At 35.5% G+C, this 24,334-nt stretch overlaps 1 protein-coding gene and 1 non-coding gene across 2 annotated transcripts in view; both read right to left on the bottom strand.

The window, feature by feature from the left end:
* HTR2C (5-hydroxytryptamine receptor 2C) overlaps positions 1 to 24,334 on the bottom strand; it is a 329,139-nt gene that overhangs the window by 271,016 nt on the left and 33,789 nt on the right. The window lies entirely within an intron of this gene.
* Positions 17,211 to 17,338, bottom strand: LOC129476592 (small nucleolar RNA SNORA35). The gene has a single exon (XR_008655017.1). It is a non-coding gene; the product is annotated as a small nucleolar RNA SNORA35 (small nucleolar RNA).

Genomic DNA, 24,334 nt, shown 5'->3' with positions numbered 1-24,334 from the left:
CGGCCTCCCAAAGTGCTGGGATTACAAGCGTGAGCCACCGCGCCCGGCCTGTTTTTGACCTCTTTTTATGCTTGGGCATCTCATAGTCATTACACAGAGTCCTGCTAGATATCATGCTTTCTGTGAAGCCTGTACTGATAGTGCCAACCATTTCTTCCTCTAGCTTACTTGTATACCTCATGCTTATTTCTAACATTACATTCATACGATTTTGTTTTAATTATTTGTCTGCACATCTCTCTCCTCTACAAGGCTAGGAGCAATTAATTAACAAATATTACAACATTCTTTTTTGGGTTCCTAACGCCTGCCACAGTGTCTGGCCCACAGTAGGCATATAGTAAACAGAGAATTGAACAGTGCTAAGCAAACTACTTATACATATTTGAAGTTGAGGAAAATTAAAAGGTTGATTTTAAAATTGGATGTAAGGGCCATTTTTCATGCTAGAAAATGTAAATCAAAGCATGTTGTCAAATTATTATTATTATTATTATTAATTTTTTTTTTTTTTTTTTTTTTTTTGAGACGGAGTCTTGCTCTGTCGCCCAGGCTGGAGTGCAGTGGCGCGATCTCGGCTCACTGCAAGCTCTGCCTCCCGGGTTCACGCCATTCTCCTGCCTCAGCCTCTCCGAGTAGCTGGGACTACAGGCGCCCGCCACCACGCCCGGCTAGTTTTTTGTATTTTTAGTAGAGACGGGGTTTCACCGTGGTCTCGATCTCCTGACCTCGTGATCTGCCCGCCTAGGCCTCCCAAAGTGCTGGGATAACAAACGTGAGCCACCGCGCCCAGCCTTCAAATTATTTTTTAAGTTTTATTTTTAATTGACAAATAATAATTGTATGCACTTATGGGATACAATGTGATGTTTTGATACTTGTATACATTGTGGAATGATCATATCAGGCTAATCAGTATAGCTATAACCTCAAATACTTATCTTTTTTTTGTAGGGAGAACATTTAAAATCCATTCTTTTAGCTATTTTGAAATATACATTACATTATTATTAACTATAGTCCTCATGCTGTGCAATAAGATTCTCAGAACCCATTCCTCCTAAGTGAAACTTTTTACTCTTCGACCAACAACTGTTCTTTCCCCGTTCACCCTCCTCCCCCTCAGGCCTCTGGGAACCACCATTATGCTCTCTACTTCTATGAGTTTGACTTGTTCAGGTTCCACATATAAGTGAGATCATGCAGTAATGAAATGGGCAAATGACCTGTATAGATATTTCTCAAAGGAAGACATATGAATGGCCAACAGTTATATGAAAAAAAAAGTTCAACATCTCTAATCACGAGAAATGCAAATTAATGTGTAATGAAATTATACCCTTATCTTTCACACCAAATACAAAAATCAACTTAAAGGCGATCAAAGACTTGCATGTAAGACTTGAAACTGTAAAACTACTGAAAGAAAACATATGGGAAAAGTCTCAGCAATGATTTTTTAGATATGACCTCAAAAGCACAGGCAACAAAAGCAAAAATAGACAAATGAGATTGCATCCAACTAAAAAGTTTCTGCACATTAACAGAGTGAAGAGACACCCCATAGAGTGGGAGAAAATATTTGCATAGACATTTCTCAAAAGAAGAAATACAAATGGCCAAAAGGGTTATGAAAATATGTTCCTCACGAATCATCAAGGAAATGCAATTGAAAGCAGAGTGAAATATTACCTCACAACTGTTAGAATGGTTTTTATCAAAAAGAAAAAGATAGCAAGTGTTGGTGAGGATGCAGAGAAAAGGGAACCCTGTACACTGTTGGTGGGAATGTAAATTGGTATAGTCATTTTGGAAAATAGTATGGAGGTTTCTACTTCTACTTCTGGGTATATATCCAAAGGAATTAGATTCAGTATGTCAAAGAGGTATCTGCACCCCTACGTTCATTGCCGAATTAATCATAATAGTCAAGATATGGAAATAACTGTGGTGTCCATAAACAGATGAATGGATTTTTGAAAATGTGGTATACATACACAATGGAATAATTCAGCATTAAAAGAACAGGAAATTCTGTAATTTGTGACAACACGGATGAACCTTGGCATACAGGACATTATGCCAATTTTTTTAATATAAAGAAGAAATTCTAAAGTTATATGGACTCTTCTTGGAGCAACGTATATATCTTAGATAATTTGTACTTCTGGATAAAAAGACAGAGGTATTTTCCTTTTAAGGAAAAATAATGTGATTTTTAACAATTTAAAATTTATTCTATGGATTAGGAAAAAATTGTAAAGTTAATTTATATTTATCATAGCTCTGAACCTAAAATTAAAGACAATTTAGTCTTTATTAACAGATCTGTGGTATGCACTAAAAATAAAATAATCAGCCATATGGTCAAATCACAGATGTCTCTAAGAATATCACAAAAATCTAAATATGCTTTAAATAATTTTAGTAACCTAGATGATTTTACCTACTAATTTCAAATGATATTTGTCAATAAATTAAACCTTTAAAGTATTTATCTGAATCAATATAAAAATTTAATTAATCTACTCAATATTTACTTCCATAATGGTTTTAAGATATACTGTAGCTAATCTGAAAACATAAATAATGTGCATAAATTCTTTTAAGTTCAAGTACAAAAATCCTTAGACCTTTTGATTGTACATAGAAAAGAGGCAATCTCATCTCTTGTGGTGCATAATATTCACAAATCTAATTTTCTCTTTTCCGGTTTTCCATTTTATTCACAATCATCCATCAACCTTCCTAGATTTCTTATATTTTAACAACTTTTTAGTGCTTGTTTTAGAATAATGATCCTATCTAATGATTGATAAAGATCATTCAGAAAAGGTCCATATCTTATCTTTTTTCATAAAAATGTCTTTTTCTTATTTATTGCCCTAAACTTGCATAAATCACCACAATCTTTTGCATTTTCATCAACTTGCCTTTTGCATTCTTACACTAAACACACAGTGCATGTACCTACTTTCAGTTATGTTGCTCATAGTTGCCTGATTTTAATTAATTATTCATGATTCCCCTCAAACTCTAAATTCTTAAATTCTCCCCTTAGCTTTATCCTTTATGCTTCTGGAAATCAGTTTTCAACTGGGGCAGTTTGCTTCCCTAATTCTTTGTCATTTACTCATTTTTTTTATTATTATGTTCTCTCTCTCTCTCCTTCTTCCACTTCCCCCATCAACCACTCCCTCCTCTACCCAGGGAAACTGATGTCTACGTTTCAGGCATGTCCACTACATTTTCTTATATTCCTTAATTCCTCCTGCATAGATCTATCTTTTCATGCTGTTTTCTTGAGGCACATTTTTTTCCTTATGTGAGACTTAATATAGCAATTTTCTTCTATATTTTACATTCTTGTCACAACTTGATACTTATGCATCTTTTTCTATGTTACGTATTTTTTTAGCTTCCTTATACTTCATTCTCTCTCTTTTGTAGCTAAGTGGCTTTATAGCACTCAGTAGAACAGGGATTATTGTCATCAGCTCAGAAACTCTGTCTGCCCCCTGCCCTCAAACAATAGAGGTGTGAAATGCTTCCTTTTCTTGTGTTTTGGATTGTTTTCATGTGTCTTTTCCTTCCAGTTGCCCACAATCCCTTCCTGAAAAATGTTATATTCCTTTCTCTCCACCTGCTTTTCATAGAGAATGCACTTTGGTGATTTTTTGAGCCCTCATTCTCTGTTGACTCATCTTTTCATTGTATGTCTGGGCAATACCCTGACATCCTCAGCCACTTACATCATGACCATGGACTAAGCATAATTAAGAAACTCAGCATTAACAACTAAGAACTTAATTACTAGGCTCTCACTTTTTGTTTATTTTCCACAGTATGATGCCACCAATCATTAATACTTTCAATTTTGAGAAAACAATTACCTCAAAATAATTGCCTGTAGCAGTACTTAGTTCATTAGCAAAGACATGTAATACTCAACAGAGGCTCAAGCACCAAAACGTTCAGGTCCCTTAAGTAGGTGATATGCCAACTCAATAAACCATAAAGAGGTAAGACCAATCTAATTTTTAAGAATAAGATTCTAATTTTATTTAAGTATGAGGAGAAACAATTAAAAGGGAACAATGCAATGGTTCTACTAATCCCACGATGTGAATCTCCGAGGCTCATAAAGCTCATTAAATAATTTCCCATGCACTTAAAATATGACTTAAAAAAGTATAGTTACATAGAACTTCTCAGAAATATATATATATATTTAGATGGAGCCTCACTTACTCTGCCACCCAGGCTGCAGTGGAGCAATCTCTGCTCACTGCAACCTCCACCTCCCCAGCTCAAGCGATTCTCCTGCCTCAGCCTCCTGAGTAGCTGGGATTACAGGTGTGCACCACCATGCCAGACTATTTTTGTTTGTATTTTTAGTAGAGATGGGGTTTCACCATGTTGGCCAGGCTGGTCTCGAACTCCTGACCTCAAGTGATCCACCCACCTCGGCCTCCCAAAGTGCTGGGATTACAAGCATGAGCCACCGTGCGTGGCCCTTCTCAGAAATGTATCTAATCCTAAAACAAGGCAAACTCACATTTATCTACCAGTAGCTACATCAATTTTTGAACACTCTATTTACTTAGGCAAACACACAAGTTCCCAAATTGTTCCACTAACTGCAGTTAGAATTCGCATTTATAGTGAAGGGAATAAAATGACCTAAAACACTGGCTGAGGAACTTAAATCTAAAATATGTCTTCTTTATACCTTATACAGCAGTTACTTCGCAGTTGGTAGTTTGAGGGATTGTTTTTTCTCGACAAGACTAAAAACTAAGAGAAACTTTTTGTTTTAGCAGTCAATTGCCTGAAATTGAGCCAGCCCAAGAACATGTAATTAATAACTGTCAGCCCATGCAAGGAGCTCTGTGTTCTAATTAACTTGTGCTTTGATAATTTCCTAGCAAAGTACTTTCACACTGAGAGCTTAATCCTGTTAAAATGGATTAATTTGGATTTTCCAGACACGACACAAAGTCAAAGCTCAAAGACTCTTTCCCACCCTGTTACTATCCCCATACTGCCCAGGTTAAATCATCCAATTTAACTGTGGTTCATATTTTCAATTGAAAAAAAGCCAACATATTCAAAAATAATATGTGAAGGCTGATAAAGCTTTATGGCAATAAGAAGTTTGCATTAAAACACTAACATATATATTAAAGAAGACAAAATAAAGATTACAAAGTAATCAATATTCCTACTCCCATGTCCCCTAAGACACAAATCAATAACCTAGATTTCATGGCTCTTGCAACCAATAAGACATATATTATGTTGGTGCAAAAAAAAAAAAAAAAAAAAACAAAGTAATGGCAAAGACAGCAATTACTTTTGCACCAACCTAATATATTTTTAATGCTCTGTAATCTGCAAAGACTCATTTATCTAGGAACTTCACTTACATAGAATGAAAGTGTGAACCCCCAAAAAAGCAAAAATAATCTGATATCACAAAGTTCACATTCAATTCACTAATAATAACATTGTTTCTCCTTTTTAAAAATCATGTCTCCTATTTTCAAGTTATTTTTGTAGAAAATTGATTCTATTGTGCAAAATTCATTGCTGAATTTTTTTCTTGATTTACTCATCAATAACACCAATATGCAAAATGTTGGAAGGTAATTATAAAATCATTGTTTGGGGGCTAAAGCTTATTTTTAACAAGAAAACAATTATGTGCGTCAGTTGTAAACTGAAAATTCATAATCAGTCCAAGAAATCTTTCTATAAAAAATTAATTTGTTAAAAACTAATTTCTATAAAAAATTACAATCCACTGCCCTAAATTACATCACACATTTTTCTAAACAAACTCAGAAGCTAGAAAAATGTTATCATTCAGGTACAGCAGCCCTACAAACAAAACAAAATCCAAGCAACAACACCTAAAGCCTAAGTAAATACATCAAAAAATGAATAAAAACATAAATAAGTGTCTCACTTATTAATCTGACTGGCATCTACCCGTGTTACATATAAGATACTAACTTGTATATTCCTAAGCTTCAAAATAAAATATTTGTTTAAGTTTTTTAAACTTTCAATATGATGGTATCACATAGTATTAATTAAACACTCAAAGTTTTAATTTATAGCAATTCCCTCCTCTTGGATTGCATATTTTTTCATATAAGGCACAGTAATAGGAATTAAGCTATGAAGATGTAGCCTTGATATTTCCAAAAATGTATAAAAAATAATGTACCTTATTTTCTTATTGCCTGAAAGAAGACCACATCTTGATAAAATGGCATAACAAAACACCATTTGATCTAGCAATCCCATTATTCGGTATATACCCAAAGGAATATAAATCATTCTGTTATCAAGATAAATGCTTGCATATCTTCACTGTAGCATTATTTACAATAGCAAAGACATGGAATCAACCCAAATGCCCATCAATGATAGACTGGATAAAGAAAATGTGGTACATATACACCATGGAATACTATGCAGCCATAAAAAGGAACAAGGTCACGTTCTTTGCAAAGGCATGGATGGAGCTGGAAGCCATTATCTTCAGCAAACTGACGTGGCAACAGAAAATGAAACACCACATGTTCTCGCTTGTAAGTGGGAGCTGAACAGTGAGAGCATGTGGACACAGGGAGGGGAACCACACACACTGGGGCCTTTTGCTGGGGAGTGGGGGCAAGGGGAGGGAGAGCACCAGGATTAAAGGCTACTGCATGCTGGGCTTAATACCTAGGTGATGGGTTGATAGGTGCAGCAAAACACCATGGCACACATGTACCTATGTAACAAACCTGCACATCCTGCACATGTACCCCAGAACTTAAAATAAAATAAAATGGCATAACATCCTTTCTCGATGATATTTTTCATTATCATCTGTTGGGAAATGTAGTCATAATTCTCTGCTCTTGAGAGCAATTTGAATTTTAATGAGGAAAAAAGTAAAATGTTGAAAGTAAGTGTTGAAAGAAAATTAACTTATCCCTTGTTGATCTTATATGGATGACCACTTGAATCTAACAAGTTTGGAAAGACATAGATTTTTTTTTTTGACTTTGAAAACTAATCAAATCATAAAAGAAAACCCTCATTATGAGAGCTAGTCAGAAAACCACGTTCAGTATTTCACAGAACTGTTTCTCCACTTTTAAATGAGAATATACTAATCAATGTCACCATACCAGAAGAGCTTCTAACAGAGTACAGGGGTAACTGATTTCATGTTCTGAAATGTAAGGACTATGCAAAAGCAGAAAACAGTTTTATCTTAAGAGAACATATATGCATCTATTCGTGAATTTTATATGTCAACAGAGTCCAATGGCATCTGCTAAAGCACAAAATGTACTACCAATAAACAATTATTCAAGTTTAAGAAACAAGGAGAAGCAGGAGGATGGCTTGAGACCAGGAGTTCGAGGTTATACTGAGCTGCGATTGTGCTACTACACTTCAGCCTGGGTGACAGAGCAAGACACTGACGAAAGAAAGAAAGAGAAAGAAAGAAAGAAAGAAAGAGAAAGGAGGGAGGGAGGGAGGGAGAGAGAGAGAAAGAGAGAGAGGGAGGGAGGGAGAGAGGGAAAGAAAAAGAAAGAAAGAAAGAAGAAAGAGAAAGAAAGAAAGAAAAAAAGAAAGAAAGAAAGAAAGAAAGAAAGAAAGAAAGAAAGAAAGAAAGAAAGAAAGAAAGAAGAAAGAAAAGAAAGAAAGAGGGAGGGAGGGGGAGGGAAAGAATGAAGGAAGGAAGGAAGGAAAAGAAAGAGAGAGAGAGAAAGAAAGAGAACGAAACAAGGAGAAACAGCACAATAAAATAGATGTTGTATCACAAATCCATAAGATAGAAAGGTCCTACTTTTGAAATAAAGTCAAGAAGTCTCTATTCCCCAGACTGTAAGCTACTTGAATGCACAGAATCTGCTTTTGTCTTCATTACACTTAGCACAGTGCCCTGTATTTAGTAAGTCTTCAAAAGATGTTTGTGCCGTTGCATTGAATGAGAAATTCAAAATGAATGTCAATAATTTTAAAAATATGCCCAATTTGTTACCAAAAGAGCCAACCATTAAACATTTACTGTCAAGCTTAGCTTCATTGTGGCATGTCATAGCTTGAAAACACTCTGTAACACACACCTTCTGTGTACTATGAGCTTTGAGTCTTATAAGATCAAAATGTGGATAAATCTCTACCTGCAGTGTGGCAAACAATAAGATGTTATTGGCAGTCTTTCATGTTCGACTTCCCAATGGCCCATCCGTGTACTTTAACTAGCATTCTGTGTCATATAAGAAGCCTCCCTTGATTATTTCTAATCAATAATCACTCTTAATGATATCTGTGTTTCATTGTTTTCATTTAAAGTGAGTGTAAAATACATTTAAGCAGAGATATAGAGAGTGACAAAATCCAATTCTACTTTTCATGGTTCGAGGATTTGTTATCATCAGTCAATTGAAGAAAATACTATCTCCAGTACTAGACTGCTAAAATGATCATCATTAAAGATAAATAGATTATGAATGGAAAATACCTTTCATATATCAGGTATTATATAAATATTTGTTGAACAAAAAATGTATGAAAATTTATATTTCAATAATGATTATATTTACTTTGTAATGACTATTATTTCACTATTATAGTATAGGACAATTTCTTCAAATGTCAATTTTGAAAGTCATAAAGTTCTATAAAGCAATCTTATTTCCTGGCTTAACCTTAACCTGTAATATACTTCAAACTCAAGGACAGAAGGATTGTAAAATACAGTGATAATATATTAATCTTCTTACATCTATTCATACTTCCACAAAAATTTTCCAGGCTGCATTATACAAGGTTAAATACAAAGTTAAAAATCAAGAATCTCAGTCCCTTTGCCGCTATTTATTTTTGCCAATGGAGTATACATTTTATCACTGCAACATTATAATCTGTGAACAACACATGGCTTAAACATTATGTTGTGTTGTTTAGAAGAAACGGCCTGAGAAAAGTAGCTTGCATTTCAAAATCTTTAAATTTCAAAACATTACCACTGTGTTCTACCTTGAGGAGTTTAAAATTTCACAGTCCCGCTGATCTGAGAGAGTCCTCAATGCATTGATTACAACCAGCTGGTCCATCTTGTATCTCAACGAAATTAATCATGGTAACAGTTGCCACTATGGCCTCCTCCCTGTATTTTCCAAGCATGGAGGAGGACAAGTGAGCACCTGCCTCCTAGATTTTAGATTGAAAATATCACCCAAACACACCAGGATTCTTTATACTATGGCAGAGTACAATCTTCTGAAAAAAGCCAAGAGTCTCCTAATGAGCACGTTCATACACTGATCATGATGTTTTCCTTTAAAAACCAAGTTCCTCCAAGAATTTGTAAATGGAATTTAGCAATATTTACAATTTACTCATCAATAAATGGCATTTGAAATATTTATTTCATATTGTTTTGTCACATAGTTTAAAAATTTGATCAAAATATTTATATAACTACTTTTTGTAATAGGAGAAGCCCTTTATTTTTCTTTTAATAATAAAAATAATGTGCCAAGTAAAATATTCATTTATGAAACTGCTCAAGCAAAAGCAAAACCAGAAATATTCGAGATCATTAAGGCTATTCATTCTTCTTGTAGAATATTACTGAAACAGTTGACTAAGAAAGTATTACATAATGGTCAAAAACATATTACAAATTATCACTTTAAGAAGGTTTAAAGTTGTACAAGAATTCCATTTACAACATATTTGATCTATATGCTTGCTAAACTAAAGATCTTGGTTATATAACATCTCATGCCTCTGCATTGCAAAGATGGACAGTGACAGACATTGTTAAATTCCTGTTTGAAGGTATTAAAAATGGCAGACTTTGTTTCTAAATTATGAATTTCTACATTATATTGAACTCTCAGGCTATTTTGTTGCTTGCTCTCAATTTGTGTATACTACATTGTTTGAGGCATGAGTAGGTTTTCACCAGCTTGTCTGAGAGGAAACTCCCTGTTTCTCAAATTCTTTAAGTAGGTTTGTTTGGAAAAATCGGTGAAGCATTCTGTTGTTTAATGTGAGTCATTTCTTTCTACATTAAGCAAATTTACCTATAGCTCTGTTACAGAGCCCAGTCAGTTACCCTGAACCACAATGGATGGAGATCTATTTTCTTACTAGTTCTGTCCCAGAAAAGTTTCATAGCTCACCAGGGAAAAAAGACATACCCACCATCCTGTAGGTCTCAGTTTAGCTTCCTTTCTTTTAGTGTTTACACTCACTCTCCCTTAGCGAATTTTGCTTTTTTTTCCATTGCAAAAAACGAAGCCTTCCCACTGCCTGTTTAAAACCCAGTTTGCCTTGCTCAATGTCATGGCTTTTCAGGTTTTTTAAGACTGGTTACTCACTCTGCATGTCAGTGTGAGTTTGCATTTTAATTTTCCTTCCTGCACCTGATCCTTTACAATGACTCTGTAAGGTGTCAACAATCTCTGAAAGCTCTGGGATGAGGCATAGAATTTGGATCATGCTCTTATTTTGCCACAGTGGTGATTAAGCACTAACACATTACCGACACACATACACGATGAGTAGAGGTTTAAGTTGTATTTGCTTCTAGACCCTGAAATAATTGAGCTCATTTTCAAAATAAATAATCTACTTTCAAATTTGGTCTTTATTTTACACATACACTTAGTCAGAGATGTCTGCAGCTTAGTATTTCAGCACATTGTCAAGCAATTCCATATGCTTTTTGCTTTTCCTCTTCCTACTTCTCCCGGTTTAGTCAGAAGTTTTCAAAGTTTTGAGTGCTTTATAGATTAAGGGTGTAGAATACTCTAATATGACTGGCAGAATAAAACAAAGACTGATTTATATTTCTCATGCAGTATATTTGAAAAGACAGATTCCCAACCATTTGCTTACAACTCTATTTCCAGCTCCTATCGGTTAGTATTCAGTTGTTCATATCTCTGATTTAACACTTTTAATAGTGCCTCTGTATATTTACAGATTTAAACCTACAGGATTATTTATTTCTGAAAAAAATACACTTAAAAAATGTCAACAGGTCTATGTGGAAAGCTAGTAGAAATTTCTTAACACTTAAAATTCACTTATTTTTTAAAAAATTAGTAAAAGGTACTGACTGTGAATATTTTCCTGAAAGGACTTCAGTTTCCCTGCCAATGCCTAACCACACCAAAAGTGAGAGAAAACCCCTGGTAACAACGTTTATAAGGCGTTCTGTGTGTAAAAGTGCAATCTGGAGAAAATAAATACCCTCACAATTATTTGCTTTCCTTGTAGCACTCATTTATGATCAAACATTTATTATAACTCCTGTTTTTTCTTACTTTTAGTTTTCATTCAACTTGTCTTGATAAAGTCTTGAGTTCTCTCCATTTAATTCCCTACTGCTAGCTTCATGACCATCAATATCAATGTGAAAAGCATACATTAGTCAGAGGTAGACTCCACCTGGATTTAACTATATCCTGTACATGCACACACAATATCTGTCTCTGATTTCTGACAAGTGACAAAGATAAAAGAATGAGCTATCAACTTAAACATGGTCTGCATTTGATCTTGTATTTTGCATCTACTATATATTAAGAAGGCTCCAGATTTAATTATGGATAAACATATAGCTACATTTATCATGCCACAATTTTCAAGTACAGAATGAATATTTGACAAGTAAAAATAATTTTCTCTTGCTCATCAGATTCCTTTTAGGCTAGATCTATCCTCAACTTATCCAGTTAGTGGAACGGAACATCAGTGTGTATTATCAAAAGTGATGTATAATCCATACTGGTGTTTTAGGGTTACTTTTCCAACTCCCTTCAAAATAGGAAAACCTGCACTGGGAAGTGGGCCTGTAGCCTTGAATCAGCTGGATTCACAGAAGACACCTCAGCCTCTTTGAGTTGCTGGAGTTCCTTGCTGTTCAGTGCCATAACTCCACTCCCGGGAGCATGATCTTTCCTGTTAGGTGATTAGCACTGGGAATAAGAGCAAGATTCTTTAGATCGTGGAGGTAGGGCAAATAGGAAACTGGCTTCATTTGCAAGAAGGGACAAAAAAAAAAAAAAAAAAACCATTGCACAGAATTCATGCTTCCCAGCTGAGTTGGCTGCACCCTCAGTTACCTGTTGACATAACAGCTATATTCACAGTCTGAAAAGCCAGCTTTTCCTGGCAGAGTCCCTTATCACTCTAGGGTTGCATTACCATCACAGGGAATGAAAACATGGTTCTAATCCAATTAGGAAACAAAGGGTACTTGCAAGAAAAAAGTTTCAATTCAATTTAATGCAACAAATATTTGTTGGTTTGGGAACATTTACCTGCAAGAAATGTTCTTCTTTGACAGAGAAGCACGTGATTCTAAACTGGCTACAACTATATCATTGGAGGTATTGGTGACAAAAGTGATTACCATAAAAATTAAAGCAGGAAAGGAACTTGAAAGATCATTTACATAGTCCTTAGTGGAGTGCCTTGCACAAAGTAATCTCATCATAAAAAAACTGATGAATGGATGAATCCAGTTCAATCCCTCATTTTACAAATCAAGAAACTAGAGTCAAAAGGAAGAAGTAATTTACTCAATGATACAAAGTTAGCCAGTGGAAGAGCAGGACAAGAGACCAGAATTTCTGAGTCCTTACCTATTATTCTTATTAACATACTCTTCTTTATATTCAGTCATTTCCACTGTTGATTGATCAGCTGTAGACCATATTCGTCTTCATCCCCATAACTATGTGACTTCATGCCCACAATGTCTTTTAGTACAGCAACTCCATTAAACTAGACTTAACCATTCTAATCCATATCCTTATATCTCTTCTCTGAATTTTCACAGTGCTTACTGGCTATATCAAAAATTGAAGCTTTTAATAAAAAACACATTTGGCAAGAATTTTATGTATATCTTGCATCATTAATAAGTTTTGTATGCTTCTTCAGGTAAGGGACATTTGTTTATAGTTCTTTATATATATCAGCATGTAACACGCAGGTTTACCTGGGTGCATCAGAATGAGTATATAATTTAGCATCCAAATTGGACACTTTTGAGAGTTAAAAATTATATTTAATACATGTGCAATAAGCATAAACTGTCCTAGGAAAAGTAGAATATATAGTCACCCTAATAGTTGTTGATTTGTTCAACATTTGTTAAATTAGAATCGATCATTGCTGATTGTACAATTGTCCAACTATGGGATATTGTTTCAATTTACAGATTACACTGAATGAAATTATTTCTAAAGTCGTAATCACTGAAAAATAATGATAAGTTGCAGAATTCTATTTAGTTACTGATTCTTTTTTTTAAGATGGGGTCTCACTCTATCACTCAGGCTGGAATGCAGTGATGTGATCTCGGCTCACTGCAACCTCTACCTCATCGGGCTCAAGGGATCCTCCCACCTCAGCCTCCCTAGTAGTTGGGACAACAGGCATATGCCACCGTGCCCTTCTAATTTTTTGTAGTTTTGGTAGAGACAAGGTTTTGCCATATTGCCCAGGCTGGTCTCAAACTCCTGAGCTCAAGTGATCCACCCACCTCAGCCTTCTGAAGTGCTGGGATTACAGGTGTGAGCCACCATGCCTGGCCACGATTTACAGACTACACTGAATGAAATAATTTCTAAAGTAATAATCACTGAAAAATCATGATAAGTTGCAGAATTCTATTTACTGAATTCTTATATGTGAGTATAATTTGTTTAAAAGTTATTAATATTTCTGCAAATTTTCACTTATTGCCTTGTTTTTTAATGCTGTAAGGATAAAGTTAAATGAAAAATGTTTGTTGGTCCAGTTTTAATCATTTTAATATGAAAATATGATGGAGAGTAAGAAAATTAGCCTTGTTTCTAATTCCTTCCTGATGGTAAAATATGAAGTATGATGGCTTTCTACATGGGGTGAGTGGGCATGCTGTTAGAACATATAGATAAAAAGGCCCACATTTGTAATTTAAAAATTGATTTAAATTTAAACACTCTATTTAAGTGTATGAAGGCACACATCAAGATTTTTTAAATTTCAATTGAGATAAGTAATGGAGGAAGTAGTAAGGGAAACAAGTACCTTCTATTATAGATTCATACACAGCTAATAAATTTATAGAACTAATGACTAATAGCTAAAATTTTATAGCATTTACCTACCATCATACTCTCTCTCTCTGTCTCTCTCTCTCTATATATATATACACATGCATATATATTTAACGTACTTTTTTACTACCTCTCCAAAATGTAAGATCACTAGGTGTTTAAAACAATAGTTTTATCTGCTTAGAATACATACATGCACACACACACATATATGTGCATATATATGTGTACATTCACAAATATATGTATATATAGAGAGAGAATGACGCCTTTGAACATATTAATAAAATACATCTTTACATTGATTTCTGTTAAGAAATAATCAAATAAATTTTGATACAATTTTCATGATATCAAAACAATATATATTTTTATGTTCAGTTATTTAACAAATGTTTAGACATCCCAGACAGAATAGTCCATAGATTCAACTTATTAATATTGCTAAATTAGATAATGATAAAAAATATCCTGCAGCAGAATGAATTTGAAGCATTTGAACAATGGCAGTTACACCATCTGCTCTAGATAGAAATTTGCTATCTTGACAGTAACAAAGAACAAATAGGCAGTGCAGATACATCAAGCTGGCAAGAGGGTAAATGCAACAAGGAAAGAAGCATTTTTTAGACAAATTGCTTTTCCTGTTGAATACTACATTCTATCCTAAATAATACTTCATTCAACTACAGGCAGATGTTTGTGCCAAAGAGAATTCATAGTCTTTATCACAAAAAGTGTTTTATATTATTAGAAAATCTAAATAATCATACTTTTCCATCATCAAATTTCCAAATAAAATTAAAGTACACTAGCAGGAAAAAAAAGCAAAAATAATTATAAGGGAAACGAAATAGCATGCTTCCCTAAGGAAAAATGCTGAGAAAAAGACATTATGTTGACAGATTCTAACCTACCCACATGGACCTCTAAGATGAGCCCCAAGACTATATTATTTGAAGAAATTAAGTTTTAAAAATCAATATAAAAGACTTCCTTCTCACATCTTATTATCAGTGGGATATTTGTGTTTATGGGTAAGGGATGAAGATATATTGAAATAGCATTCATTCTGTGTTAAAATAATAAAGAGAAAATAATAAAACTATCATTATAAACATTCATCTGCAAGGTTATTAGGTCACGTGAGCACCCTACCTTGACATGTTTCTAAGGAAGAAGGTATTTATTTTTATTTCAAAAGGAGGCCAGTCTCTGGAACATCAAGACAAGGAGGTTTATATAAAGGCACGGGCCAATCTTCTACTCCCATTCCATATCACCCACATACTTGATGTTCACATTCCTTTTATTCTTGGTTCAACAGCATTGATAAAGATTATAGTTGAAAGAATTATAATGTTTAAAATATATACCAAACTATGGTATAGAGAAGTCATTATATTAATCCTTGCCAATTGTCAGGAAAGATGTGTCATCTTTTTTACTGGGTTTTACATATCAATCAATAAGTATTTATTGAGATATATATTTTTAACTGAAACATTTTGTTTCAATTGTCTGAAAATAGTAAGATTGTAAATGAAATGCAGATTGTGTACATTCTTTTGCTATCTGATCTGATCTGATTTATGATCAGAACATAAATAGGACCTTGGGTTAATGGGGGCCATGTCCTTTGTGTGGAAGTCCCCCCCAAATACATTTCCTAGGAAGGCAAGTTGACCATCCATAATTTTAACACAAGAATAGTATGAGGTGAGGTCTTCCTTCAAAAAAATTATTTTTTACCTACCTTATCCTGGGTTCATCTGTCACAAACTAATCTTTTCTAAATTTTAAATGAGTTTTCATCCTGTATTTTATCACGTAAAACAGCACCTTGTTTTATACGGTGCTAAAACTATGACATTCAATCTTCTAAAGCTTGCCTCCAGTTTTGGTTACAAAAATTGATGGCTGACTTCATAGATAACTTACATTAATTTATCCAGCAATAGTTATTTATTTAGCTTCTACTTTATGAAAGGCACTGGGATAGGTGCTGCAGTAAGTACTAAGATTTATGAGAAGATAGACCTTTCGAAGTGTTTACCAATTAGCTAATAAGCTAACAAGGTGAATGAACGGAATAAATGAGAAATTGATCATAGTCAAATTATGTGGTAGAGAGAGAGAGATTAGTGGGGACTTGAGTATTTGAAGGTGTCATGATGGAAAAAAAGGGGGCCAGGAATAAGCCTTGAATGTAGTTCTAACTTACAAGAAAGAACTGGAAAGGGAATTCTATTAGCACTAGGTCTAAGCTGACTGTTTATATACAGAGAATGAAAAGGCTGGGGAAGCCTAGCTTGTCAGGAAGCTAGTAGAAATGTGGGGCAAATACATGGGTGCCATCATCTGCAAGATAATTATAATCTCATTTTCACCACATCAAAAGCAGAAAACCACTTATCCGTCTGTCTTACTAACACTTAATGAGCAAATTGCCCAGAAATTTAAATGGATTTTTCTTGTCATGTAATCACCATGACAATCATAGATCATTCCAGTAGTGTCAACCTTATTTTATGGACTAGGACACTGAGTCTAAGAGGGATTAATGTAAACTGCTAAAAGCTTCACAGCTAGTAATGATTATGATAATGTAATAGCAAGGATAATATGTACTGAGTATCTTCTATTAACCTGGTACAGACCATAGTCACTTTTTTTTTTTTTTTTGGAGACAGAGTCTCGCTCTGTAGCCAGGCTGGAGCAGTGGCACAATCTTGGCTCACTGCAACCTCTGCCTCCCAGGTTCAAGGGATTCTCTGGCCTCAGCCTCCCGAGTAGCTGGGACTACAGGTGTGCGCCACCATGCCCAGATAATTTTTTTTTTGTATTTTTAGTAGAGATGGGTTTCACCATGTTGGCCAGGATGGTCTTGATCTCTTGACCTTGTGATCTGCCTGCCTTGGCCTCCCAAAGTGCTGGGATTACAGGAGTGAGCCACCGCGCCCAGCCAGACATAGTCACGTTTTTCTAGTAATAGCAGTTACTGAGCTGCCTGGATCTGTCTCTCCACTCTCCCACTTTTTTTAGGCAGGTCATAGGACCCAGGATATATGTACCCAGCTGCATGCAGGAGTAGCCCACGGTGTGACTCTCCCAGCTTTGAGAGGGATTTGCTTTTGCACCGCTCGATGCCCAGTTGGTCAAGGTGGAGCCCAATGGGTCACTTGGCAGTGCTGTAGACAGCAGAGCTGGGGTTGGGGCCCCATGCTCTATATAGAAGAACAAGCTTAAAGGAGGGAGTGGGTAGGTGACCAGAACCATCTCAGAACCCATTGCTTCATTCACTCAACACAGTGACTGCAAACATAGGTCAACTTCCAGTGAAGAAAATGTGAGTTTAGAATCAGGCAGATCTGGGCTCAGAGTCCCAGCACTGTCATTGACTAGCTGTGGGACTTTGGTAAATTCACTCAAGTTCTTGTAGCCTCTGTTTTCACATATGTTAAATGGAATCAGTAATTACTTCATTGACTGCTGTGAGAATTGGAAGAAATAACTTGCAAAGAGTCTAGTCCACTACCTGACATTAGTTGTTAAACATTTAATAATTAATAGCTATTGTCATAACTAAACATCTCCCCACTCACCAATACCAACTCTCTCTTTTTTTTCAAATTACCATTTGTGCTGGATCTGGTAAAAAAATTTTGGAATTTTTTTTAGTTAATAATTCTACAATTTTCTATTCTTCTTATAATTTCCCCTTACAAAAGAAATTTGCTTTAGATCCAACTATTTTACATTGGCATATACGTTGAATGACTATTTTAAATTGCCTAATATTTCCTGACAACAAATTTGTAGATCACTATCCTTGAATTGTTTGAAGGACAATGACACATCTTTCCTGTGCCTCTGGAGGGAACTCACATTCTCTCAAATGTACAAAACAGAAAACTATCCATTTGATGTACCTCTTTTTTTTTTCTCTTGGTTATGACTGAAAATCTGCCACCTCAAACAGCCATTGGCAAATAATCATTACCTTTTTCTTCATTTTTTGCATCATTAAGTCAGCAAATATTCATAGATAAAATTTTATGAACCAAGCACTACTCTAGTTAATAGTGTTCCCACCAAAACAAGTGCCTTTCTCTATACCCCCTTGACTTTTGTCCTAGCCTGGTATGCTGCCTCCTTACCAAATGATGCTGCTTAGGGGCTCGCCATCCTTGAATTCTACGAATAATCTGGCCTCTAGTGCACAGAACTGGATTAATTATAACCCTTGGTGTATGAATCACCATTGTCATATCTCCACATATGGCTCTATAGATATAATTAATTAATTAAATATTAAAACAAAACATCATATACAGATTGTGAATGTTCGATTTTAAGAGACAATGCCAACTTTTTCCAAGTAATTTTACAAATTCATATTTCTGCTAGCAATGTGTAAGAGATCCAGTTGGTTCACGTTCGCATAAATGCTTGGTTCTTACAATAGGTATAAAATGTTCCATTACTTTCTTGCCTGTCCTCCCTGTATGGGGAAGTTTCATGCCCAAAGTTGAGGTTTGGAACTTTTCTCAGACATTTGAAGTAGAATGGAATCAAATACCAGAAACTTCTCAGCAAAATGAGAACTACAAGTGATATCCTAGTCCCTTCTTGGCTAACGGCTTTTAAAAAATGAAGAGGAGGAAAACAATTTAAAAGTAAGCATTACCCACTTTAGGAGTCGGGGAAGAAAGCGTACTCCAGATATTAAAGGGCACAGCCTTTTCTGTGACTCATAAACGGGCATATTTTCTCACCTAAAATTCTAGAATAATAGCAAATTGAAGGGAAAGATACAAATTAACCCATGTTTCTGTTTTTCCAATGGAGACCCGTTTCCAAACTGTTGGGTAACCAGAGTATAGATACTCTCTTAAATGCACAGATCATTTCACAGATATAAATATAAAAAGATGGAAAAATAACGTGACTAGTTGTTTATTAATTGTGGGTTTTAATAGTTTACATTGGGCCATTCACTTATGAAGGTGTGGTTCCATCTAATTCATCATTCCGAAAAATACATGTTCATTATTCGACAGTTTTGAAAAGCAGTTGTGGTACCCAAAATAATTGTTTTATATGTAAGTATGATATCAATACCCTTAATCCTAAATTCTTATATTGCTCTCAACGTGCATACACGTCAAAATGCATCTTCGTAGTACAGATAATTCACCTGCAGAAATTCCGCCAAAATTTTTATTTCATTGGTGGCTGTTATTCTATCACTACCTTTGGTAATGTGCCACTGTTCTAATTATGCCTAACCATGTTCCAATAAAATTATGTACTTGCCAACTACTAGTTGCAACAAATACTGGTCAATGTGTTTTGTTTATTTGGAGGACTGAAATTTAAGAGGAGCATTTCTAAACAAATAAGAGTTCCTTAATATAAGGATATTGGCCAGGCGCGGTGGCTCACGCCTGTAATCCCAGCACTTTGGGAGGCCGAGGTGGGCGGATCACCTGAGGTCAGGAGTTCGAGACCAGCCTGGCCAACATGGCGAAACCCTGTCTCTACTAAAAATTCAAAAAAAAAAAAAAAATACGCCTGGCATGGTGGTGCACACCTGTAGTCCCAGCTACTCGGGAGCCTGAGGCACAAGAATCGCTTGAACCCGGGCGGCAGAAGTTGCAGTGAGCCAAGATCGTGCCACTACACTCCAGCCTGGGCGACAGAGTGAGACTCCATCTTAATTAAAAGATAGATAGATAGATGATAGATAGATGGATAGATAGATAGATACAGATATCAATATAAAAACTCTTGCCTTTGTTAGACATAAAATATATACTATTTAAATACTGCTTTAAAAAAAAAAGAGCAAATTCACATTATTTAAATATTTCCATCAAATTTTACATATACCAAGTATTAGAGAAACATTTCTGCTGAAAAGTTAACTACTAGCCACATGCAGTCTTGATATTATAGGTCATGTCTAATTGATTCAGACTAGTGAACTAAAATTGTTTTCAGGATCCACTAGGCCTTCCAGTTTTGGTTTTCATTCTTCAAGGCTGTGAGGATGAGCTACTGGGCACCGTACTCTTTAGAAAGCAGATTTATAAGCTATACTTTCCAATCCTATGATCTAATGATAAGGTACTCTATCATGGTCAATGTAGATTTTTTTTCTCAAGATAACTATTCAACAGAAAAACAAAATGTCTCTCTTTTGCTTGCTTTTACTATATCCTTGTCAAAAAATTATTTGATCAAGCAGCAAATATTTATGGAGCACCTACCATGTGCAAGGGCCTGCATGGGGCATAAGAAGGAGACTGTGCAATGATATGAAAGAGATAATGACAGAAAATGGTTATACAATTCATCCCAGTTGATAAGAGCACTTCCTTAAGGATCTTCTGAAATGCAGTCTTCATTAATTCCTCAACTCTTCGTACATGTATAAACCTTATTGCTTAGAGCACACTATTCTTTTTCTTTATTTTATGTTAATTAATCTTATCTCACCAATAAGATTTTAAGTGAAGGTCAGATATCTTGGCCAATACTTTTCTGCAACCCCAGTAATTCCTGGCATAGTGCTGATCACATAATAGTTCTCCATCGTTACCTTAGTTCATTAATCTAATATTTAAGAATATATTTTCCAGATACCTTAGTCCACTCATTCTTTATTATAACCCTCATAGGCACAAGTAGAAGAAGGGGAAAAAGATGAAATTCATTGTATCAACATCAACTACTAGTTCTGGACTCTTCTATCAGTCTATAGTTTACAGCAAATTATGTGAAAACTTATGAATAATTTAGGGCAATGAACAACATCCTTTCCTTGTGACAGGAGTATTTTGATATGTTAATTGCAGTGTTTTGCCTTTTAAAAACTAGGTTACATCTTTTTTGGTTCTAATGCCCACTTAATGCATTACCTATTAATATGAAGAGTCAAAAAAAAATCTTGGATTTATATAACTTTCCCAAAAAATAAACTTAGAACGTTATGTTCTGTAGGCCATGGTATCATAATGTTTAATGAAGTCAGAGACACTGAATCTGTATTCTGCCAACTACTACTACTCAAATTGCCTCTGACCTTCCACTTAAGGCTTTAAAGAGCCTTGCTATCCTTCTCTTGCTCTAATTCAATGAACATCTCTTCTCACAGCTATAACTCTGCCATAAGGAATCTCAATCAGTGAATTATGGAACACGAATAAAAATTATTTTTAAATGACAGAATTCAATGAATTCAGTAGAAACTGGAAACAAATCATATGAATTCCTTCTATTTCATTTGCTTTAGTGCCCCCTTTGGGAATATAAATCAATTCTCTAAACCTATGAATATTGAGAAGGGATGAACTCAAGTCAACTTCTCCTAAAAGGTGTCTAGATAGTAGATAGAACATTAAATAGATTATCAGTTTTTAAAAGTTGTGAGTTGGAAAAGCTTTCACCACATTGGAGTCTTAAGCTCCTGAAAACATGGCATAACTCTGTAGCCACCTGGTGGCAAGGGATGTTTGTTACACGTGTAATAATTAGCACAAAGCATCAAAACTATGAGACAAAGATGAGAGTTCCATTTCCATATTTCTTCCTTTTTTTTTTTTTTTTTGTGACAGGGTCTCGCTCTGTTTCCCAGGCTAGAGTACAGTGGCCCAATCACAACCCACTGCAGCCTCAACCTCCTGGGCTCAAGCAATCCTCCCACCTCAGCCACCTGAGTAGCTGGGACTACAGACATGTGCCACCATGCCTGGCTAATTTTTTATTATTTTTAGTTTTAGTTTTTTGCAGAGATGGGGTTTTGTCATGTTGCCTAGGCTGGCCAGTCCCATATTTCTAAGCACTTAACAGGAGTTTCTCTTTAGAAGAGCTACCGTAAATATCAAAACCACCAAATCAGCAACTGCCTCTTACCATCTCCTTGGTTATCCATTTTTGGTTCTAATGCACACTTAATGCGTTGCCTATTAATATGAAGAATCAAAAATAATGATCTTGGATTTACATAACACTCCCCCAAAATAAACTTAGAACTTTATGTTCTCTGGTTCATGATATCATAACATTTAATGAAGATAGAGCTGCTGGAAGTTGCTGTCACCTTACCTATTCCAGCTGATCTCCTATTACTGAGTATAACCCAGTAAGGCCACAGACCATCAGCCCTGCCTCATTCAACACTCATTGGTTCCCAAGTTTTTCATGAAGCTCCCCTACTCCAACACACACTTTGAGATACTCTTTCTCTTTCCCCCTCCAAATTCTAAATTCTATTCTGTCTTCAATGTTGAGCTCAAAAGCCACTTCTCACTTTCTGTCTTAATCCATTTGTGTTGTTATAAAGGAATATCTGAGGCTGGGTGATTTATTTTAAAAAGAGGTTCATTTGGCTTACAGTTCTGCAGGCTGTATAAGAAGCATGGTGCCAGCATCTGTATCTGGTGAAGGCCTCGGGCTGCTTCCACTCATGGTGGAAGGTGAAGGGGAGCTGGCATGTGCAAAGATCACATTGTGAGAGAGGAAGCAAAAGAGAGACGGAGAAAGATGCCAGGATCTTTTTTATAACCAGCTCTCGTGGTGTCTAACAGAGCAAGAGCTCACTCCTTACCATGAGGACAGCACCAAGCCATTCACGAGGGATTTTACCTCATGACCCGAACTCCTCCCATTAGGCTCCATTCTCAACATTGGGGATTAAATTTCAACATGAGATTTGGAGGGTCAAACATCCAAACTGTAAGTACAGAATATTTTTAGAAAAGCCCAGGCTGTACAAGAAGCATAGTGCCAGCATCTGCTTCTGGTGAGGGCCTCAGGGTGCTTCCAATCATGGCAGAATCCTAAGGGGAGCTGGTGTGTGCAAAAGAGAAAGCGCGGGGAGGGAGGTGACAGGATCTTTTGAACAACCAGCTATCATGGAAATTAACAGAGCAGGAACTCATTTATTATGGTGAAGGTGGCACAAACTATTGAAATTTGGAGGTTTCATGTAAACTATATCCAAATATCTTTTTAAATATCCAGGGGCATGCCACTAAATAGCTGAAATTATCAATATGCACTGTTTTATAGAGCCTTATTTAGCACCCGCCATTACAATGCATGCTAATCTTGCCCTATCTTCATTTTTTTTTTTTCCCCTAATTTGACATCAGGGCTTTCTTTCCCTGAGCTAGCTTTTCAATCATAAGCTCTCAAACATTTTCCCAAATAATTACTCTTTTTAATAATATACATTCTAGCTGTGCTTTTATTTGACAAATTTGGAGAAGACTCTAAACTATCAGGAGTTTTTCTTAACATGCTAGGGATACTTGGTCATTTCTTTTTTCCTTTTGGAATCAAAGGTTGCTGTTAGTTGATAACATAAAGATCAGGTTGTAAACTGAAATTTTATCTTACACTTTAAAGGCACAAGGAGTGCCAGAATTCACCAAAATGAATTTTAAATGAAGAGAAGCATTATGAAGGAAACAATATAAGGAAGCTGAGCTGCATTTAAATGTTAGCACATCAAGTAGCAAAATCAATTTCAAATATAATTTTAACTTGTAAAGTGTAATAAAAATTAATTCATTTGTGCTTTTATATCTAGGAGAACATGATGTGTTTTGTCAAAACGAATTTGCAGAGATAAGTACATATCCAATTTTAGGGAAGCATTCTTTGTGGAAATCTAAAGACATAAAAATAATAAGTAATAATGGAAAGAGTTGTTCATTTACTCTTTCAACTGATATTTATTTAACACATTTATTGAGCGCCTATGCACTACCAGTAAACATTGCTTCAACTATTAAAGGACAACTTTTGGGGCTGGGCGGGGTAGGTCATGCCCATAATCCTAGCACTTTGGGAGGCTGAGGCAGGCGGATCACATGAGTCCAGGAGTTCAAGACCAGCCTACCCTGTCTCTACTAAAAATACAAAAAACTTAGCCAGGTGTGGTGGTGCATACTTGTCATCCCAGCTACTCAGGAGGCTGAGGCACGAGAATCGCTCGAACCTGGGAGGCAGAGGTTGCGGTGACCTGAGATCACGCCACTGTACTCCAGCCTGGGCGACAGAGCAAGACTCTGTCTCAAAAAAAAAAAAAAAAAAGAGACAACTTGTAGACTAAGACACCAATGGTTTAGACTATTTTAATTGCATTATAAATACCATTTTGTTAAATACACAGACAG

Source organism: Symphalangus syndactylus, chromosome X (assembly GCF_028878055.3).
Source record: "Symphalangus syndactylus isolate Jambi chromosome X, NHGRI_mSymSyn1-v2.1_pri, whole genome shotgun sequence".
Classification (NCBI taxonomy): Eukaryota; Metazoa; Chordata; class Mammalia; order Primates; family Hylobatidae; genus Symphalangus; species Symphalangus syndactylus.
The sequence above is the reverse complement of the archived record's forward strand: the minus strand, read 5'-3'. Positions and strand labels throughout refer to the sequence as shown.